This window comes from Pipra filicauda, unplaced genomic scaffold (assembly GCF_003945595.2).
Source record: "Pipra filicauda isolate LSUMZ 115617 unplaced genomic scaffold, ASM394559v2 scaffold19_size4547281_pilon, whole genome shotgun sequence".
NCBI classification, from domain to species: domain Eukaryota; kingdom Metazoa; phylum Chordata; class Aves; order Passeriformes; family Pipridae; genus Pipra; species Pipra filicauda.
In genome coordinates this window covers 2,101,547-2,112,146 of record NW_024104309.1, presented here as the reverse complement: position 1 = coordinate 2,112,146, position 10,600 = coordinate 2,101,547, and the positions used below count along the sequence as shown (strand labels likewise).

At 43.8% G+C, this 10,600-nt stretch overlaps 1 long non-coding RNA gene across 1 annotated transcript; it reads left to right on the top strand.

Moving 5' to 3' along the window:
- Positions 1 to 4,779: 4,779 nt before the first annotated feature.
- On the top strand, positions 4,780 to 8,844 carry LOC120323131. The gene is made up of 3 exons (XR_005563315.1): positions 4,780 to 4,893; positions 8,215 to 8,299; positions 8,406 to 8,844. It is a non-coding gene; the product is annotated as an uncharacterized LOC120323131 (long non-coding RNA).
- The last annotated feature ends 1,756 nt before the right edge of the window (positions 8,845 to 10,600 follow it).

Below are 10,600 nucleotides of genomic sequence, written 5' to 3'. Positions count from 1 at the left end.
GCTCAGCTTCAAGTTAACTTAAAGAGCTTATAACATCTCCTGAAAACGCTTTTAACTAGTTTCTAAATTTATACTTATCTTTGAACTGGAATAAGTGCCATTTTAAAAAGATGGTAAGGAAACATTCCCAATTTCTGCTCACCAACAAATAGATACAGTCCTTCCTATCGATGCTAGGTTTGTGTTAGAGCTGGCAGATGTCAGAGTGGCCACATCCCTCACCAAGCACTAGAATTTGAGTCTTCAACTGGTCTTGCAGGGCCCCAAAAACTGCTCAGAAACTGATTAATTGTCAGCAGAGATCTGCCTACATGGATTTGTGGATACAAAACCACACATGTACAGCCAAGAGGAAGGTGTTACAGCCAGTACATTCCCACTGCTGATACTGAGTGAAAACACAGTCTTTTCTGTGTTACTTGTGATGAATACAGAATGAAAGGGTCAAATCCAAAAGCTAATGGCTGGTCAGAGATTCAGCTGGGCGAGGGTTAAGATCAAGTCTTGTGGAGTCAGGAAAGAGAAAGGCCCCAAGTGTCCTCAAAATTTCCATATGACATTTAGGTATCAATAACGGCATTGTTCGGGAGCAAGAGCTCATTTTCTAAGAAAGGCAGCTTGCTCCTTGTGGACCACGCTCCCTGTAGCTGAGGATGCCAGGCTGCTCCTTGGCAAGGATCTTGTTAGTCCATTTAAAAAATGCCCAAGTCAAACGAGGTATAAACCAACATTGTTCCTCTCACATTAAGACACACCAATTTAATCCTGCAGAGGACACTGACCTGAAAATGTTTAATGAAGTCAACATTTACAGAGAAAACTTTTCTTATGCTGAATTTCCAAAAGCTTCTAGCGTTTTTGTAGTTTATTTTTCATCTAAAAATCCATTTGCCGTTTTTTTTTTTTTAAGGATTATCTCTTAATCTTACCCTGTTACAAAATGTATTTATAATCCACATGGCAGTTACTTAGCAAGTCTTAAACCTGTCATTAAAATACCTCCTCTTGTTGCTACAATCAGCAGTCTTAATCCACTGCAAGTCTCTTTTTTTCAGTTTTTTCTTTTCTCACTTTGTTCCCAAATGGCTTAAACCAAGGTATGACAGGTAGCAAACAATCCCCCCTCTAATTACTTGGAAGAAACAAATAAAGGGAAGGAATATGTGTGTGTGGCAAATTCCTGAGAGTTTGGAAACTAGAGGCCATAGGAATGTGCCCTGGGAAATTTTAAACCCACTCCAAAGCTGTGGGTTTGAATAGTGGTGGATTTACTCCCTGGAAGGCATTGATGGGGAAAGGTACTGCCAAAAGAGGGAGTGGCTGTGAACAGCTCCAGACGTGCAGCCCCAGTGCTGGGGAGAGGATGAGGAAGTGAGGTCTTGCACGGGAGGATACTCATCATCCAGATCCAGCAAAATATATGTTGAGCTTTCCCTGGAAGTGCTCGGCAAGCTACAGGCGTGGCAGTGCCTAAATCCCTCTCATCACCGAATTCCCTGGAAAAGCCCAGGGTTGGGAGCTACAGGTACGGTTGGACACCGGTGAGTAGGAGGGCAAGCGGTGGGAAGCAGAAGGACCACATTGCTGGAGAAGTGGGTGTGAGTATCAGGGGAAAAAAAAAAAAAAAAGGCTGGAAGCAGGATGTCTGATTCAGGGGAAAAAAAGATCCTGAATTAGAGTAAAGCAGAGAAAACACAGCAGCTCTGCAGTACATATTACTGGAAGGGGAAGGAATAAGGTGTCACTCGATCAGTGCTGTAGCAGGATGTGGCACTAAGCACAGGTTAAGTGCATCAGGCAGCTCCCACCTTCTTGAAGCTCAAGGTTTGTTTCGTATCCAACCCTATCCCAAACGTGTGTCTCTGGAGGGGTGGTATCCATAACCACTCCCAGCATGTGTTCTCTGTGAAGGTTTTTAGGGGGGAAAAAAGGGCTCACTTCCCCTGTCCCCAGAGACCCCACACTGCCCTGGGAGCTCCCAGGCAAACACAGCACTGGTTTGAAACGAGATATTGCCTGTACAAAACTCTTCAGAAGATAATTCAGCTGAACTGGGGTTTTTTTAAAGGCATTAAGTCCGTGAACTTTTCAATCTAAAACAATGCCACAATGACCACGTTGGGAATAAGGCATTATGGCCCTTCTTGGAGACCATGTGTTGAAGTTGTCTTATTAGTAGGGAGACACTAACGCAATAAAGGAAAGCATTGTGGCCTGGAACAGCTGGGCTTTTCTAACTGCTTGCCTAAATGTGGATGATTAATGACCAAAATGCATCCTTGCTGAATGGCATTGAGAGGCTGGAGGTATTTCATGGCATTTTCCTTTTCCCATTTTTGTAAGAGATTTGTTGCAAACAAAGCTCCATTGATGTAGGTCCATTACAGATATGCAAAGTGAATACCGAATTATTGCCTATCTGATGGGTGACAAGAATGTTACTTTGTTGCTGCATGTTTTATGCTGCAGGATCTGAAGATGCTCAAAAAGCCGCTCGGTGCTTTTGGAGACTGGAGCTACTCAAACATTTTAATGAGATTTGTTGTCATTGTTGTTGGAAAATGCTGCTCCATCCAAACCAAAATGTCTTGCAGTGAAATAGTTCCATTAATAACATTTCCATGGGAAAGTTTTCAGAGTTTCTGGGGTCAATTTATTAGCAGAGAAGAATCTAAATGAGAACCCTGATCTTCTCAATCTGAAACCAGATGTTTCAATGGCAGCAACAAGAACAACAACAACGAAAAAAAACGTTTCAGGGATGCGTTTGAAAAGTTTGGTTCTTGTTCCACACTGGAATGAAAACATATTTCTGGACCTCAAAACCCTTCGTGAAGGTGCACTGCTGATCTCTGGCTGCCTCAACCAGAAGCTTCATGGCCCATAAGAGAAGGGGCTGGCATATAAGTCCTTTATTAGTCCATGCCATGGCTACCCACCCCACACTTGGACTTGGGTGGGAATGTCACCCATCTGCTGCTGCTGTCTCTGCTACTCCCCATCTGCCCAGAAGCCTCTGGCAGTGCAGAAGAACTGCCTGAGATCGTGCCTTGCTTTTCTTCACCTGCTGAAATGTGCAACATGGTTCACAAAATAAAAAGCAGAGCTTGTTTGGACCTAGAAACAGCCATCCGAGGGAGATGCAACATTGTGGTTCCATGGGATATGAAATACTATTGTCAAATAAAACCACAGAGTAGGTTTATAATATAGTTATCAGGAGTGCATGTGAAAGACAAAGGCTGGAAAAGTCTGCAAGAAATGTCCTAATTTCCCAGTAGCCCCCCTCAGTGTTATTATCTAACACCACCCCACGGCTGCCAGCATGCAGATTTGTGTCTCATCCATCATTGCTGCACCAGCAATGAGTTGGGGACTCATGGCTGGTAGAAGATATCCGGACAGGGTGGGTGGATGCATCCAGGTGGGATGGGGCCCCAAGTTCCTTTAGGGTGGGACTGTCAGTTTTTAGTTTCTTGCTGACACTGTGTGCACAATTGCAGGTTGATGGGAAAGAAAGAGCAACATTTTGGCACCATTTCTACTAGCTGACCCTTCTCTCCCCACAAGCAACATGTGTGCATGACAATTTCCTTCACCTAAAGGTACTGCTGCAGCCAGGAAAGGTATATCTTGGATTTATCCAAGGCACTCAAAGGCAAGGTTTTTTTCTCCTCAGCCATCATGTTGGCTTTTATCATTCAACAGGCCATGGAATTGTTTTCCCTAACATCCCCTTAAGAAGGATGTATTTTTCAAAATACTGCCATTCCCTTCTCTTAAACAGGTTTTGATGTGGCTACTTCAAATCAAAACCATGAGCTTTCCTCTCCTCACGCCCACCGACTTAAAACCTGCCCTCAATGCCAGTGGTTCAGAACTATCCAAATAAAGCAGTTGCTTTAAGGAGTGTTTGCTTTTCCTCTTAGGCTCCTTCTCCCGACGCTATATTGTTTGTGGAAAAAGAGTTCTCTGGGTGGGTCATTTAGCTGTCATGGTTAAGAAGCTGTATTTGAAGTCTGGTTCAGTGTAGAAGAAAAATATGTCAAAACAGCCTTGAAAGTACAGTTCCCTCCCCCCCCCCCCCCATGTCAAGATGTTACCTTTTTCCCTCCATGTAAAAGCTCTTTCCCATGAAAAACAGCTTCATTTTGGAGCTGGGTGGCTCCAAAATGCAGCAAACATTACACTCTTTTCATACCAGGAAAACAAATTACTTCTTGAATAAAGCCGTGCCTATACAGCTCTGCATTTTAACTTTGTTTGAACACTTGCTCCCAAATATCTTTATATCAGGGAAACATGCTTAATTATTCCTGAGTAATTTTGCCTGCTGGACTGCAGTTCCTCAAGTAAATGCTATATGGGATTTTCTTGACGATGATGTTTTTTTTCACTTGAAATCACGCCAAGGAACAGGTTTCCCTCTTCCATCTTCCCCCTCTACCTTTTGACTTTAAAGCAGATTCTTGGTGTTCCTTAAGTAAACACTCCTCCAAGATACTTTTTCACCGAGTGGCATGTACGTCCTGAGCCAAAAAATGGCATTAATGCATTTTTCTTCTGCGGCTTTGGAATGACGCGCATCTAATGTGAATGCGTGTTGCCTCGGAGAATGCTCTGTTTTCTATTCTCGTGTTTGATTCTCTGCAGCTGGGAAGCCACGTTTCACAGGTGGTTGGGAAGCTTATTAGATTATTCATAACTGGTTTTATTTATTTTTTTCCTCCTTTTCTTTTTTTTCTTTAAGCAATTAAAAACATGTGTTAAAGGAGCCTGTGATGATTAGAAGCACTGCTGACATCTATTTCCCAGTTACCTTTTGCTGTTTTCACTCAGTAGCTGGTACCTGTAGACACCGCTTGGAGACCCCATGAGCCAAAGGAGCAAGAAGTGAGTGTTATTCCTCTTATAAATAGCTTATATAAAATAAAAAAATATTTTCTAAGGGTTTATCAGGGTTTTCTGTGTGAGAAAATTCTGTTGTTTTCCTGGGAACGAGCAGCAATCACAGTAATAATGATGACAATGATGATTAATGTTTTCAGGCACTTTTTCTGCTGATGATCCCAGAGCAGCAACAAACTCTGGGCAAGCAGCAGTTCATCTGAATATGAATTCCTGATCCATGGCAGTCTCAAAAGAGGCACATACATTAGGAAGGGGAAGAGTACTGAGGGAATCACTGAGGGGGAGAACTGAGCCAGCAGAAGAGGCTTGCTCCAGGCCCCACTAACATCAATCCCTGCATGAAATTCAGTCTGGACTACCAGGCTTTGCAAGCCTCCATCGGGATGGTCCAGACCATGTGTGAACCAGATACCAGTCAGCTTCTCTTCCAGAGGAGGACTTTGGTAATTCTCATGTGGCCTGTTTGGCTCTGGGTTCCCAGAGGAGCCCAGACTGACTTTTCAGAGGTGTTGAGCTTTGACTGGCTCAGGTTCAGGCTGCGCTTCACTCCTCGTGAATAGTCAGACCCCAAAACACTGAGCTGATTTTCAGAGAGGGACTTCGAGCAAAGGAAATTAATTCAGTATTGTACATTGTACACAGGCTTTTTAAAGGACATTTGTTTAAAAAAATTAGAATTCATATTTGGTTGAGACTGCTGGATTCTTAAATGATTCATGCATGCAATGGAAAGAGAAATGCTGAAAAGGTCAGGGATAAATATCAGAAGTAGCAGTGTTGACAGGAGGCACCACAGCAAGAAGGTCTGGTGATGTACTACTTTGCTGATCACCACTCTGAAGTCTGAACTCTTCACTTCAGGAGCAAATTCATAAACCCTTACACAAAGGCTGCCCAGTCTACCCAGTCCAGCCCTACAGACAAAGCAGAGAAGCATTTCAAATGGAGATCACAGAATCACAGAATCATACAATGGTTTGGGTTTGAAGGGACCTTAAAGATCATCCAGTTGCAATCCCCCTGCCATGGGCAGAGGCACCTTCAGCTAGACCAGGTTGCTCAGAGAACTATCCGGCCTGGCCTTAAACAGTTCCAGGGATCGGGTATCCTGCTTGGGGAGATGGGATAGGCACCCAGCATCCATGTGGGCTGCAGTGATGGGACCTCTGCCTTTGTCAGGCAGAGAAACATCTTCTCACATGCCTAACCCAGTCGGCCCATGTTGAGCTATTCCCCAGCTATCCACCCTCCTCCAGAGCATTGCCCATCCCTGGAGTGGTTCACACCAACACCTCAGGCAGAAAATCTTTGTCTCCCTCTTCCTCACAGTGTTTAAGTGACAACTACATCTCCCTCTTGGCTCTCACAGTGCAGCCGCCTGTTTCCACAATCAGCCCGTAACTCCCTCCTGTTCTCCAACTCTTCTGCTGCTAAATAATTCAAATTATGAAAAGTTTCCTTTTAAAATGCTTCTGGCTTATTAGTACCCTTCATGCATCACAATTTTCTGTATTGTCTCCCTCTCTGCCTTTGAGTCATTTCTTATGCACAGGAAACAAGAACAGGATGGCAAAGTTTGCATGAAATATCTATTCTTGCCAGACTGCTGACTCAGGCTATGCTCACAAACAGTCCAAACACTGCAAAATATATAAACTCACCACTCCTCCAGCTGCGCATTTTCCCACTCCAACCATCTGCCATCACTTGTTTGCACAATCAGCTTCTTTGGAAATCACCCACCTTGAGAGGACCTGCTTTTTGAAAATATCAGTGGGAAAACAACCATAAAAACGGTTTGGACAGCAGTGGGTGTCTGAGGTTGAGTACACATTTTCACCCAACCTCACCCTAGCTATGTTGAAGTTGTGGGATGTGCTGCCTGCATGGAAAATGTCCCTGAGAGCAGCCTGTTGTCATATTCAGTGGGCAGATACGCACTGGTGGAGGTTGCCATGAGCTGTGCTCCTTGATGACCTTTCCTTCACAGGCGGAAATGAACTTCTTCTCTTCATCCTGACATCTGCCAGCAATCTGAGGCTGCTCTGTACTGCACAGCTTGGTTTCCTAACGTTTTGGTGAGGAAAGATCACGTGGGATGAGCATAATGATATTTTCCAGTTAACCCACGGGTCTCACCTCTGGTTCTAATCACCTCATGGAAACCATCAGACACCTCTATGGTGTCTGATCAGAGGAGAAGCCAGACCCACTCAGCTATCTTATTTTTTTTTCCCCAAGGATTCTTCAAGCTTTTCTAAATTCCTGCTTTTAAAGAAAGGGTTTAGTGGGAAGGCTTCATTAAGTAGTCATGGAAACACCCAAGGAAAAGAAGCAAGCAAGTGAACAGCTAACTTATGGAAGTCAAACCTGGCCTCCCTCAGGGGAATCTGGAGTCATTCTGGAATTTTATTGTACAAATACCAGTCTTCTTACCCCAGAAGTCACCCACTTTCCTGTCCAGAGGTCTGTTCCTACTATTTCAGGCACTCCTCAGCTTTTTCACTTACAAGTTTAGTTTTCTGATACATTTCCCACAGGCTGAGCAGAGGTGCACCGTTGCTTACAGGTCTGTCCCTGATGCCCTGTGTAGCCTGTGGAGGTCACTAGCAGTGTCACTCCCAAGAACATGCTTTGCCAGCTTAATCAAGGCCAGATTCCCTGGGAGGGCTGTGATCCAGGAGACAATGCTTCCAGTCTCATCCATTTGGCGAATGCTGCCTGATGCTACACAGCCCCCATCTCTGCCCTGGCTGGGCCTATCCCCAGTAAAGATATTCCTCCAATTACCCTCAATGAGATCAGACCTTGTTCAGCTCAGAGTGATTCTGAAAATCCCATTTGTCTCATCTTCTTGGTCCGTGGGTTCCCCGAGGATGATATCACTTCCTTTGCCTGCACCAGAGGTGGAAATGCCTTGCTGCTCGCTTGTGTTCCTGTAGGATTTGTTGTCAGCATCATCAGGAGGCACAAATAAATAACAGTGTATGGCACCACCTGAAGTTTATTGGAGCCAAGATTGTGGGTTTAATTGGCTAAAGTGTAAGGAGAGATACACTGGGGTTTTGGGGATGACTGAATTCCTCGGTGGAGCGAGAAAACCCCCTCCTGCCAACAGCTGTGCCAGGGCTTATCTCCTTTCCTCCACTTCTGGTTTATTAATGTTAGATCCTGTTTGATGAGTATTAATGTTAGATCCTGGTTGATGAGCTGAGCTGCAAGCGGTGCCTGTGCTTCCCTGCTCAGATTGCTTTCACAAATGGTGTGACCTCTTCTTTCTCTGCAAATATCGTTTTATACCAGGATGTTTTCCAGTCTGCCCAGCTGCAGCAAAGTGATTTTTTCTGGAGGAAGAAGTCAGTCCAAGGTTTTGATGCAGCCTAAATGGGTAAGTTGGAGCCACAGGTTGCTGTCACACAGACTACACACTTCTCTTATGTTTCACTCCTAGATCACTCTTTTTCTGCAACTTAAGCTCTTTATTTTTCTTGCAGAGGACCTACAGTCACTGGTTCTACCTGTGCACGTCCCAGTTCACTCCCAGGGCTCAGCAAAGCCTCCCTCACTTCAGAGCTGGGAAAAGATGCTACTGTTCTATTAAAGCTAGAAAGAGCAGCTTGTAGTAGAAACTGCAGGAAAAAAGCTTTCTCTTCTCCCCCCTCCCCCCCATCATCCACCCCGTGGGTGCTGCTGCTCACCCATGTTTTCCCAAGCGTTTTCTCTACCTTATTTTCATGGAGTCAAGGAAGCAACTGGCTCTTTGGGATTTACATGCCTTTGAGGTAAAGGCAGAGCAGATTTGAGAGATGACTCTTCTCTGCTACCTGCTTCGTGGCTGGCCCTACAAACCATGGGAGAGGCATTTTGCAGCTCAAACTTTGCAGCTTGTTCACACTGCTGGCTGAGCTGACACCTTTCCTTTGAAATGGAGAACATGACAAGCATTTTTTTGCCCAATGTCTTGTGTCTTAATCCAATTTTTGCAGGGAATTAAAGAATTTTGTGGGCAGGTGTTTGGTTGGTTTTTTTTTATTTCTCCCCTGACCCACTTTGCTGCTGTGCTTGGATAAATAATTTCTGCAGGGTAGGATGTGCAGCCAAAGCAAGTAGCTTATGTCTTTTATCAGTAAAACAGTCATAAAAATTATCAGTTTCAGATTCACCTTGAGACAAAATTAAAACTATGTTCAAACACAAAGGAAAAATATCTCAAAAAAAACCCACATCAAGAGCCTGACTCCAAACTGGTTGGTTCCTTTCCAAGTTACTTGTGCTCATGTAGTAAAGTTGCGATTTCAGTGGAAGTATCAAGGCAAAGCTGGTGTTAAATCTGGAAGTGGTTTGCAACCAAACTTTGCCTTGTGGCCTCATCGGCCTTGTATGATTGATTCATCCCATGTTGTCCTTGTAGAGCTGATTGAAAAATGGAGCAACAGACGACTGTTGTTTTGATATAATATCACATTATTTCTGAGGGAGTCCTACAAGGGGAGAGAAGGGACATTATTCCTTGCTAATCCGGGCTGCTTGCAGGGCGCAGGCTGGAATATCTCAGGATTTGTTTTTGAAGTCCCTGCAGTCAGGTGGCTCTTGCACAGGCACAGACACATCAGTCAGCTCCTGATACTTCAAGATTTCTCTTTTTGCATTTAAATGCAAGAATGAAAAACGTAGCCAAGTACCTCCCTAGGAGACCTTGGTGGCTTTTGGCCCCCCATAAGGAGGAGTGATGAGATTCCTCTTTGGATACATAGTATCTCCTCCTGTGGCAGAACAAAAATGAGTGTGCTCCCACCCAAAGGCTTTGCAATAATTAACAAGACCTGGCCATATCTGAGCAGGCATGAAGTATGGAGACTACACAGTATGTTTCTCCTTTTTCCAGCCCTCTGTCTTTTTTTCCATTTGTTCCTTAGATGATGCCACTACAAGGAAAGATTTGGATTTTCCCTGTTAACATTAGAACTGGTCACCAGATACCCTAATCCCTCAGGGCTGTTACCTGATCACGTCTGCACACGCTGCCAGGCCCCCAAAGATGCCCATCTGCAGATCTTGAGAAGCCTAAATTTATGTCTTTCTTTGCTGACTTTAGATAATCACATAAAGCTTTGTCCATGCCCCAAGGACAGATAATAAAATAAACAGAGACATTTAGATAAAATGGAGGCAAAACATAACCTATTTAGTTAATGTAAGTAAAGGAGACATTTTTCACTTGTCATTAAATTTGAGTTGAGTCACTGTGTTGTCCCACCTTGCCCACCACTGAGAACCATTACAGGTTTCTTTTAGTATCTTAAACCAATCTGGTAAGGTAATTTCATTTCTTCTCAGCAACACTCGTGATTAAAAAAACCTCTCTTCCATTGTGGGAAAGACTGTTAAACATGTACTCATCTTCCCCAATAAAAGCCTTTCTGGGGATGCAGGGGAACGTAACATTTTCCAGTACTCACAACACTAGAATTTCACATAAAATTTTAATTCATCAGATATTTTTAATCCTGGAAACCTTATCTGGGTATGATGGTGTTTGTATATCATGTATCACACACACACAAAATGCTACTCAGAGTACACACACACATCACTTGCCAGGTATTATTTTGCACTTGGTGATGTGTTGCATGCATATATTGGTATATTAGTATGATTATATGTAGAATTAGTAGGATGAATATTAAAA